Source organism: Chelonus insularis, unplaced genomic scaffold (assembly GCF_013357705.1).
Source record: "Chelonus insularis isolate UGA/USDA-ARS -01 unplaced genomic scaffold, ASM1335770v1 contig_398_pilon, whole genome shotgun sequence".
In the NCBI taxonomy this organism is placed as follows: domain Eukaryota; kingdom Metazoa; phylum Arthropoda; class Insecta; order Hymenoptera; family Braconidae; genus Chelonus; species Chelonus insularis.
The window spans coordinates 3133-15422 of record NW_023276553.1 but is presented as its reverse complement, the minus strand read 5'-3'; the positions used below and the strand labels follow the sequence as shown (position 1 = coordinate 15422).

Here is a 12290-nt window from a genome sequence, read left to right as displayed (position 1 = left end):
ATATTTCAAAAATATTAGTTGTAAAAATTAGTGAATAATCATTGATTTCTGTTTGATAAATAAATCTTTAAATATTAAAAAAAAATCATGGATCACTTGACCAAATGTATAACTTGACAGAATGTCTTTTAACTCGACCCTGTGGCTCTTCGTGTCAGCGGTTCATATTAATTTATTCGAATTAATCATGACCATCATCCGCGAGTCGCAACCCTTCTCCAGCTAGCACGGATTTATTGAATCAGTCGATTAAACAGGACTGTACCGCAGGGCTTGTGTCATCTCCATTCTCAACTCATCTTCCCTTTATATATTTTTTTGTTCAACTTCGTTTTCTCTCCTTCACATATAGCTTGCACTGATCAGCTTCTCTTTCAATGGGGGCGATGATAATGGGACGATCAGATTATTCTACGAGAGATTCTCGCCTGGGAATTGATATCTCGATTGTCCTGGAAGAAAAAAAAAATAATTCGAGTACATGATGACGATATATAACAACCAATTGGCTGGTTGCTTTTGTATTTATCATTGAGTATTTGATAGATCTATCTTACAGAAAAAATATATTATTAAATTCTTTAAGCTTACCATACAGGTTCTGATCCATTAGTTATTTATACTTCAAGTACAAAGGAGTTGATCAGATCGATATAAAAGCATAAAGTTGTACCTAAAGATCCATACGTGCTTAGAAAATTATTTACCGATCTCTTTGTTATCTAGCTACTACGATCGCAAGCCACTCAAACCCAATTATATCCTCTCCGAAATAAACATAAATAAATTAGTGGTAATGTGACGGTCATTTTTCCGGTATATTTTTATTTACCCATCTTTTTTAGTGGCTGTTGTCCCAACAGAAAATTTTTTTATAATTAATAAAGTATATAATAATAGGTAGTAATAGATAATAATGTCGGCAAACCATCACAATACCGTGGTATTTAATTCATAGCATTTTGCATAGTTTATTAGAAAGAAACACGCAAGAGTCAGGTTAAAAGGCGTATTGAAAGCGGAAGCGAACAACGACCGAGCAAAGACAGAGGGTTCTGATCACAGCTGTGATGTCTCACGACCCCATCATGTTTCTATCAATCATTCATCGACATACGAATGCTTTTTATTACACAGGTCACGAAATTGGTCTGCTTTTTTTGTTGCTTAGACTATCAAAATATGTGTTTAAATCTATTATACTGTATAATTATTCGAATATTAATACTCTAATATAAATACAAACATTTGAATATTTATCAAAAACAAAATAATTTTTTTTTAAATATAGGGAAAAGTGGGGGAAAATTTAAATAAAATAGTGGAATTGTATAGCAAGTATAAACTAATCATTTAGAATATTTATTTTCCCTATTTAGGAAAACTTTACCTGATTAATATTCTTGATTGCTTTGAAACTAATTAGAGTATTTTTGTGATTTTTAAAATTCCAATTGCTTCTCTGAATATCAATAGAAAGCCTGGATCCAAGTGTTCTTTCTAAAATCAAAGTGAATGATGATAATTCAAACTTGACAACTAATTGGTAAGAATAAAAAATATTTAATCATTATCTTGATCAATGAATGATTAAAAATAAAAAAGGATTATATAGTCGGTAGAAAACGTGTTTTCTCTGTGCGCTTATTTACCGGCTGGACGTCGCATTACCGTCGGCTTAAGATCTAGACTGCTGAGCACCAAAGCCGAATACTGATGTTGATGAGAATCCTCCAAGAATTCATCCGGAGAATTAGTCAAGCCCTTTGCGAAAATACGCGTACATTAAACGTTTAGACATATTCACATTTTTTGACAAGTCATGTTTCAAAGTTTCTTTTGCTAATTAAAAATAATTGGATCTTAGGAGGATCAAATAAATAAATAAATAATGACAAACGAATGTCTTAAATGTCCAACATCTAGAGTAATATCGTCTCAGAGGTTTTTTGTCATCGAGAAAAATTGGTAGACAAATATCAGATTTAGTTTTCTTAGAGTAATCCTAAGTCCTAAAGGCGGAAATCAAACAAGATGATAAAATCAACAAAATGATTACTTGATTGTCGGTTAAATTTCTTTTCGAACGTGGGAAATGTATTAATCTTATTTCAGATATCGCTCAATAAATCATTTTGAAATATTTTTGAATATAAAAATGGGTGGTGCAACAGATGAATAATAGTTAGATGTCAATTGGAGTATTAATCGATATTTTAAATCAATAAAACATCAATCTTTTCTTTAAATTTAATTTTATTTATTTACCAACAAATTTTAATTTAAAAAAATACCAAGGTTTCTTAATATTTTATCATTAATATTATTAATTAACAATGTTAATGATAATAATAAATAATAACAATATTAATGATGTTGATTATTCAGTTGTTGAAAGAAGGCTAAAGGAGGACAATAAAATGTTGACAACCAAATAATTTTCAACCTTTTATTCAACCAAAAAAGAAAGCAAAAGATTTAGCATTGTATCAAGAAGACAAATTCCATATTCCAAAACAACTGTATTAGTAGTATTGTCAACAGTTGTCATTCCTAAAATTTGTTACAAAAACTTCTTGTTTTAACTAATCACCTTAATCTATTGTCACTTTGTCACATTTATCCCATCCGAAAAATAGATTTCCATTAGAACAATGTTTATCATAGAACTTATTATTTCCTAATAAGCCAGTTGTTACTTAAGAGATATTTCAGCTTTGCGGACTAATTCTTTTCCAATGACCAAAAAAGGAACTATCTTCTAACTAAACATTTATCTTTTTCATAATCCAGGTCTTCTTCCAATATCTCTGGACAAAGGGTTAAAAATCTATCAAACGTTTCCCATAACATCTTCATTGTGTCTCCACCACACTCTAGAGCAGCATAAAAAAATTTTCCGCACGACATAATGCCTGGATGTCCAGCACAAAATCCTATCTAACATCTATATCCGGAAATTTGCTCGAGTATTTTTAAAGGATCATCGAGAGAGCAAACAGCGCGACACGGTAGCAACCTTCACCATCACCCAGAGTTATTTTTCTTGCTATTCTTCTTTTGGAAAATAAGCTACCACTCGATGTATCAATACCGATGAATACGACAATCCAAATATTTGCTAGTCAGATTAGTCACTCGTTCCAGCCATCTCTTTCTACATTTCCTCGTGTTTCATTCCTTGATCCTTCCCCACATACAGATATATTTGGTTGTATCGCCTTCTATTCATTCTCCCTCATCACATCTGTCTAAAAGTTATGTATTTGTCGTCTACTTTATTTCATCATCGACCACCATCAAACTCTTTCCGATTAGCTGGTGGATATAATAGCCAGCAATCTTAGCAAGTGATCTTATTTCGGCGTGAAAGCCGAGCTGATCCAGGTGACTGTTAATCATCATTTTTCCCTCTTTTTATTTTTCATTGATATGTCCTTGATGTTTTCACCGTGCTATTAAATTTTTGTTGCTTCAATTTTCGGCATAGACTCTAGACATCAATGGGATTTAAAATAGTTGGTGACCGATCGAGCGTTCTGTGGCTTAAACGATTTGCGATTACAAGGGATAAAAAAAAAGAGTAGAAAAAACAGCTTCCTCTTGACTTGATGCTCTTGCGGCATCCTAATGCTCGTCGGCAGAAGAAGAAGAAGTAAAAGGATAACATTTGCGTCATTCTTCGAAAATAGATATTCATTATAGAAAATCGGTCATTTAAATGAGATTATCTATTAGACAAATTTGATGGACATTCAGATATTTTGCAATACTAAATAACGTATTCATTTATGATGTATGTGGTTTCTATACTTCTTTCAGGCTATAGTCAGCGGTTGGCTAATTCCAAAGCGGATACTACAACGTCAACAGCTGTCACTGTTTGTTGGTTTGCGCGAGGGATTACTTGAAAATAGATCAAGGGGAGCAATCCTAGTATCGTCGACGATCATGAAATGTTACGCTGAAGATAATCCGTATTAATGATTGTTCTGGGGTAAGTACAATTCTTGATTTGATAATTTCTTTTCACAATAAAAACCTGCATAAATTTCACCAGTACCTTAGTTTAGACTCTCTATTTTTATTTTGACAGATGATTGACAAAATCATTCAATTACATCTTAAAAAAAAAATGGGACTAGACGCATTTTGTGCTTCCCATTTATTGAAATCTGTAATTTATAACGAATTGCTATTGTTATAAATAATATACAGTTGTTTAACCACACCAAATTTATAACATAACAATATTTAATAAATTTTTACCGAATTTAATCACAGTCATAATGATTCAATTAATTAAAGAGGACAAAGTTTTCTAACAAATTCAATTTGTTTGCCAGTCAAATAATGTGGATCATAATAAACTTTTCATAATAAGTCTATAATTTAAATTGATAATAAAAAAGTCATGCTGAATTTCAATCTCCAATCATCAGAATACGTTGATGATATCGTCAGCTATATATATTATTATTTATTTATCAAAAGAGTTTGGAATACATCTACAATATAATTTGACCCAAGTTGAGGGTGGACACAATGTACAAAAGAATATACTACAAGTAAATTCAGTAACAATATATAATTTAACCAATTTGTCATTTTATCATTTTTACTGTACGACATAATATTTCAATATTATACTTCAAGTTGGGGAAGCTTTTGAAAGTTTGAATAAAATTATTTCAAAACGGCTGAAAAAAACAGAATCTCCAGAAATAACTGAACAATTTAATTGTCAGCAGAATAGCAAGACAGTAACCAAGATGATGACATTAGATAATTTTTACTCTTCTATTTTACTCGAAAGGATGCAGTGAAGCGGGATCATATTCCATATCAAGGTTTCACTTGAAGGGTTAAGCACACTTTCCAGTGTCTCTGTTGTTTGCCACGCTAAGAGTGGTATACAACTTCCGGATTGGCACAAGCCAGAGGACTCTAGAGAGCCTGCTGCTAGAGATACTCGTTACTTTACTCCACTTAAGCACGTGGTAAGCCAATGAAGAACTTAGCCAAGGATTTGTTACTTCCACCATGATGATGGAGTCTATGCTGATCCTGAAACAAGATCACTTCGTCAAAATGTCTACTCTTCTCTCCTTCAGTCTATAAAATAATACTTAGCAACGCCTTTCTTCATGTCGAAGAATTGAGAGACACATGAACTGGTGAAGAACAAAAGGTTGATGGGCAACATGGGTTTCCTTGAGTTCGTCTTTGTCAAACTTTTTGTCAAGTAATGTATCAATGCAGCTTAGAATACAATAGGAATTAAAGCTATTGCAGTGTCATGGTAATTTTAGTCAGTGTTTTTAATACTAGAAATAATTTGGACAATTTGAAACAAGCGATTAGAATCTTTAAACAGTTGTAAAGTGAACTTGGAAGATCTAAACAGCATCAGAATCTTGATGAATCATTGATGTTGAAGATGATCAAAATCTCCAGTATTTTTTTACATCCAGGTATTAGAAAACTAAAGCAGGTAGTAATAATTATCCTAAATTGAAACCTAGACCATCAGGATCAATGTTTTTGTCTCAAAGATGACTGGTCTTCCAATGATATCAGCTGATGCTATCGAAAGATTGTCAGCTAATTAGCACTTTGTAATAGAAAACAAATGAATTGTCTAAGTGGATCAGTTGATAAAAAATGAAAAGATCATCATCATCATCTTGGTATCAAAACAACTTGTCTTTTATCATTTAGGATTATTTATAAGCTTCAATATTAATAGTTCAACTCTAGCTGATATATTTGTAGTAGAATGTAAATATACAAGAAATGAGAAAGAATAATATTTAGATATTTTTAATTGAAGATATATATTTTTACTAAGAAAAACGACGGTTCCTTCAAACGAAATCACTCATGTTTTCTCTGTGCACGTGTCGTAGAAATCTTAGTAGTGATGTTGGACCTGAAAAAATAATAGAATTCTAATTATGTAAATCCCAATATTAGGCACTCGTCGTGCGACAATAGTTATAACTATAACAAGAAGACTGAAAGAAATATATAGAGTTGGATTGGTTAAATAGAAACCAACCATTAGTTGCGTTATCAAAATACTCGACTGAAACGTGCTTGAAGCACGTACGAGCACCATAATCCCTACAAAACGACCCGGAATCAAAATGGTTTTGGAAAACTGAATATATTTTGTAGCATTTGGGACTTGAGAATGATTTTAAAATGACAAACAAAACTGTTCGTGACATCATCGAGCATTTTGTCAAAATATTTTCCTATTATTTTAGATTTATTACTAATTTTTTGTTCATCAACACTCAAGAGCCAAAGATTGGCTGGGTACTTTTTTATTACAACCATGTCTTTCAGAACATGATAAAAATGTCATGATGTAAAGCAAACAAGTTTTGAGTGAATAAAAAGAATTAAATGATCAATTTGATTGAGGTGATGGTTGATATTTATTTTTCAACGATAGTTGGTGATTCATCAACGGATATTATCACCCGGATAATCCACTAGCAAGCATGATGTTACGCCTCTTGGATAACGAGTTACACGGTGCTTGAAATAGGGGTCGAGAATTATCTAGTCATCCTTATACGATCATGAGCTCTAGACACGCGATCGCAGTAATTTCTATTTCCATTAATGAAAAAATCATTATGTTCTGCTACCGAGTTTTATATCAAGTGTTTCTTATTACAAACAACATTTAAATAAATTCCTACGTTGTTTTGTTCGACTTTTTTGTCGTGATAGATTTAATAAAACTACGACACAAATAAAATACTGATTACGCTGTTAAATAAATGGTCTCATATTAAATATTAATTCTAACTGAAGAAATAACATATATTTATCGAGGATATTAAGTCGAATTATTAATAATAATAAATGTAAATTTACATGACCATTTTACGAAGCAAGACAGTTTGTTGTAATCAACATTGATGCGATGAACAATTTGAGAGAAATCGTCACGCAACTGTGAGACATATGACAGGTGATGCTCATTCAATTTTTATCAGGTTTTAATTAAAAGCTTGCATCAAGTAGGGTTATTAATTAGGAATGTAATTAGAGTACTTTCCCGAAATGAAATAATTATATGCATATATTCAAATGAATGACAATTATATCTTTTTTAAAACTTGATATTTATTAACCGCTGGTCAAATAAAATGAAAGAATTATCAAGTTGTCTCAAGTTTTTATGGCTGTTGATGTACTTAGTATGGGTCATTAAGATACTTATCTTTATTTATGGATTTCAATTAATTAATACAAATGAATTCCATGTGCACATGATAATTGTTTTATACACAAATAATTTGGAATAAAAACTAGACCTCTTCTTGGTAGATCAGGACGTCAAATAGGAGTTGGAGATAGATGAGGTTCTGAAGAGGTTATCGTAAAGGTCATTTTGATACCTTCATTTCTTTAATAATTTATCAAAACTTTAATGATTATTAATAAAATAGTAGGGAATGAAGAGGATTATTTTGGATACATGATAAAGATGGTTGGAGCGAGTTAAAAATATTTGAGGGCATTTCGTGAAGTTGTAACTCCAATTACGCAGCGTGTAAAGGGCAATCTTATTTGCATAACGGGTCGCAAACCTCCGGGAAGCGATATCTCCATTACAAACTCGCGGGGGCTGTAGATCAGTCGTCGAACCCGCGGGATATTTATTAAGGGCGGTGTGACAGCCGAAAGGTGAGCCTGGAGCCATACATGTGCTTGGTATATAAAATGAGCATTGAAGTGAGATACATAGGAGAATCGAACAGTTAATATGAGAATCGCACTTCTCAACCCTCACTACAGGAGGTCGTCCAGCTTCGTTCCTTATGACGTCATTTATCCTCCAACTTTGAATGTATCGCGTGCTGTTCTTTCTAATTGCAAACAGATTTATAGAGTGAAAAATTTCTTTTAGAAATTATAACGCCTTCGTTGTCATATATATCCAAAGTGTATATGTATAAGTAAGTTGGCCAAAGTCACGACGATAAACAAGAAAAATGTTTATTTTTATTTTTGCTAATTTTTTTCGATCTTTTTTGGTTAAAAAATGGCTAAATAAAATGAAATTGATTGGAGATAAAATTTATTTGCTCGCAACGATATCTTTGATGAGGGAGAATTCGATACCTGAAGAAGGGCTGGCAAGTTGTAAGAAGTAGACACAGATACGTGAGATGAAAAGAAGACAAAGAATATAAGATGAGAAGGAGGGACAAGCATTAGCGTCTTTGATGTGCCGCGGGATATCCTTTGGCATGTCTTCTCTCCATACCGCGACTCATAGCTTGTCACTCGGGGTTCGCGCGATTGAGCTATCGAACTGTGTAACTGGATGTCTTACTTTTTATTATAAAGCTCTTCTCTCACATTCCCGGGATCGCATTCCCCAAGACATAAACCCCTTATACACTGGCTTGCAATAACCAAGTTTGAAATTACAAGCATGAATGTCTTCTTTTTAATCATCAACTTTCAGGATACTTCTCCATCATTCGCATCGTTCTAATTTTACGAAAAATTTGCTTCAAAAAAATTGATCGTTTTTATGACATATCTTACACCATATATAAACGATTACTTATCAAGTTAAAATTAATTCTATTTTATTTATAAAAATATTTCGTTAAATAAAATAATTGGAATTTTTTTAACTTGCCATCAAGAAGTTATTATCATGGATTTAATTTTTAATATTCATATTTATTAATTAATATTGTTATGTTATAAATAATTTGATATGATTGAATAATTATATATTGTTTATAACAATAGCAATTCATTGTAAATAAAAAAATATAGGAATTTTTTTTTTTCTTATTGATGTCATTTTAGAAGATCAATTAGTCAAAATGATTTGAGGTTTAAAACTCGACAAATGATTTTTAGTTCCGGTGGGGCCGGAAATACGATCCGATCGCATGGCTCAATTTCACATGTGTCCACTCAACCGATTTTATCTAGAAAATTTCAGATTTTTCGGTTCGATCGTTTTGCAGGACGTAATCGAGTTTGCCAGACTGATAGATATCCGAACAGAGCTACAACTGTGCCAGAAGTATTTTTTTTAATTTTAGATGTTCTAAAATACGGAGGTTCAATACACTATTATCTTCCATCATCAATAATAAATACTAATTAATATAAATAATTAATTAACACGAATTATTAATTATAATTAAAAATTTTGATCTTTATAAAAAAATTTAATTATTAAAAATATTATTATTTTTCCTTTAAATAAATTTCTGAGTAAAAAGACTTAGATTAAGGTCCCAGTCACTAGATAGACAGGTAATGAAATGATAATTGGGTCGTAATAAATTAATTTGCCAACAATAGTTGTAGGGCAAAACAAAAAATAAAAACACACGAGTGGAATTGAATGGAATTCTGCTCAAGCAAGGTCAGATAAATATGTATGTGTGTCGAGGGTGAATCTCGAGAGAGTAAAGCGATATAGTCGTGATTATTTACTGAGGGGAGACCGCTGGTGCTGCTTCATTCGTCCTGAAAGACTGAAAGACGTGGCCGGACGCCGCCACGTACGACAGGGATATAAAGTTACCTCGTGGGAAAGACGCGTACGTCTTATTATGGCTTGTTTTGAGCTTTACCAACTCTTTGGTACTATAATTACACGGTTATTGATAAGTCGATCAGGTTACCCCACACAGCCCGCAACGGTACCACGTGAGTTGCTTGCCCTTCTCTTTACTCCTTCTGCACCATTCTGTACCTTTATGTCTCTTGTCTGCAGAACAATGTTTTCTAAGACTCCATGGACTTTCTTATAATGAGTATGAAAGGCATTCAGACCAAACCACCTTTTTATGAATTTTTATTAATTATTGCAGTCAATTGGATTTGAGTAAACTTTGAAATTTCTATTTTTATATGTCAACTATCAAGATAAAATTTTAATATGTTTTTAAAATGAATTTCAAACTATTTTTCATCTATAGACACTTTAAATTTTTTATTAATGATTTAAAAAAAATATAATTAAAGCTAAAATGATACTTTAAAGTTATAAAATTTAAACCGAAGACAATTCTAATAAATAATTTTTTTTTATTAATCGGAAAAAGTGATGTTAGAAAGAAGAAGAATTTGAAAGTTTATACCTAAAATTGATGGACCATCTGTTCCCTATAATCTCTCAAAATAATTTTAAAAAATTTTTCTTCCAACAGAATCGATTTTTCTTCACCCTTTGTTTTCAATTATCACAACTCAATTAAAGTTGACCACAATATTTTCTTATGAAAGCATATCTGACTATCTTTACGGTATTATCGAAGTAAAATCATTTTTAAAAGCCATCAAAAATAATTACAAAGGCTTCTGAAAGTAAAGATCCAACGAAAATTCCATTTTTCATTTCCAAGACCTTTTTTCTTTGATTCTTAGCGGCATATTAAGAATATATTATAATTACCGAGTGATTTGGATGTGGGTAATATTAAGAATTGAACTAATTTGTCAGAATTATTCATTAGAAATAAAGAATATTAAAAAAAAAAAAAAATAATTATCAAATCATGGCGTAAATTAGACTAAATCAAAGAACGTTGTTCTATTGAATAGCACCAAGTGCTTGGCAAACAAAAGAAGAATACTAAAAAGACGTAAGCATTTCTCATATGAGAGTATAAAGAACGTCCAAATGCTTTGTCTACTAAATGGATTCCTCATTCCCGTTGTTGCGGCGTGAAACGAAGCCGCTCGCTTTGTTTCTACGTCCTGGACAGAGAAAGATGTATATATATTATATATAGATAGACATATATATATATATATGTGAATATACCGTCATCATTCGATAAATCGATAGTGCTATTAACAAATTGAATTGTACAATAGAAGTTCAGAACATTTATGAGCCAATCTCATTTGTATGTACAAGTGTGGCACATTATCTTTGACATTTATCTCTCAACGTCTTAAATCAAAATTCATTTGAGGGTTCGATGTACTGTTAAGATATCAATGTGCCTGATCGACGCCCTTTTACGCTTTGTATCGATCCACTTGATCGATCGATCGATTACAATAATCTCTACTTCAAATATCAACAATTCAATCTGAAATCTTAATCAATTATATAGGCTGTATCAATCCTTACACTGTTATTTTACATCACTAAATTCATTTGGATTTTAATAGATCATTTTATCATCTTGATTGAGAGTCAATCTTTATCTAGAGATTGCGACAAATGTGCTCCAAAAAATTATTTTTAATACAAATTTATATTAATACAAATTAATTTTTTTTCTAAGTAATAAAGTGTTTATTTTATTTTTATAATATTCTGTCATTACACAGTCAATCTTAATTTTATTGGATAAAAATTATTGAAATATTATAATGACAAATTAAATCTATTTTACCAACAGATGGTTCCTTTGTAGTAACGTCGGACTTTTCTTCTATTGAACGGGGAGTAAAATCGTATTGCTTCTCTAATAAGGGATGATTTATTTGGATAAATTATTCGAAATCATGTTTTTAATCTGATAAGAAGGAAAACATTGAAAGATGCTAATTAAAATTCAGAAGAAATGAATATCATTAAATAATACTATTTTTCTAAATTTCTTTTCCTAATCTAAATTAAAATCCAATAAATAATCTTCCTTTGTTTCAACCTATTTTTAAAAATCCGTGTTTTTTTTTTTAGGTAAAAGCAGTCATCATGTCATCTCGAAAACTTTCACTGGAGTTCAAAGATATGTGAGGATCTCAGGTGACTCGATAGAGGAGCAAACAAATATGCAAAATGAAAGATACCCTCTAGGAATGATCGATGTCTAGAGTTGGGCCACCGTTGGGCGACTCATGGTAAGTTTCCAAAACTGAGTTTCTAATGTGATCAGCTTTAGTGTAGGATTGTCTAGTCGCACAAGTATGCCAACCGCTTGACATGGGAAGTCTATACCTCATCATACTAGAGCTTCGTGATCTTGAAGGTGAAAATGCGACGCTTTTTCTTCCTACTCATATGGTTCGTTATGTCGTGGACTCGAGAAAGCAACCGGGATAATTAATGGATCGAAAAAAACATCACCGCCCGCAGAGAAAGATCATTGTTTAAAGATTCAGGTAGTCAGGAATAAAAAGCCTTCAATGATGGCTCCACCAGCCTTATAACTCTCTAGCTACCTCACTCTCTTCAACTCTTTTACCATTTATCAAAGCAGCCGCAAAGATCCACTCCAATGTCTGTTATAGTCTTGCAAAATCAATATTGTGACGTTTATTTTGCC

At 31.8% G+C, this 12290-nt stretch overlaps 1 long non-coding RNA gene across 1 annotated transcript in view; it reads left to right on the top strand.

Moving 5' to 3' along the window:
- Positions 1-12290, top strand: part of LOC118067959 (uncharacterized) — a 26562-nt gene extending 14272 nt beyond the window's left edge. The window contains exons 4-5 of the long non-coding RNA XR_004690454.1: positions 3823-3997; positions 11705-12290. This is a non-coding gene — a long non-coding RNA (uncharacterized lncRNA). The remainder of the gene's footprint in view (positions 1-3822; positions 3998-11704) is intronic.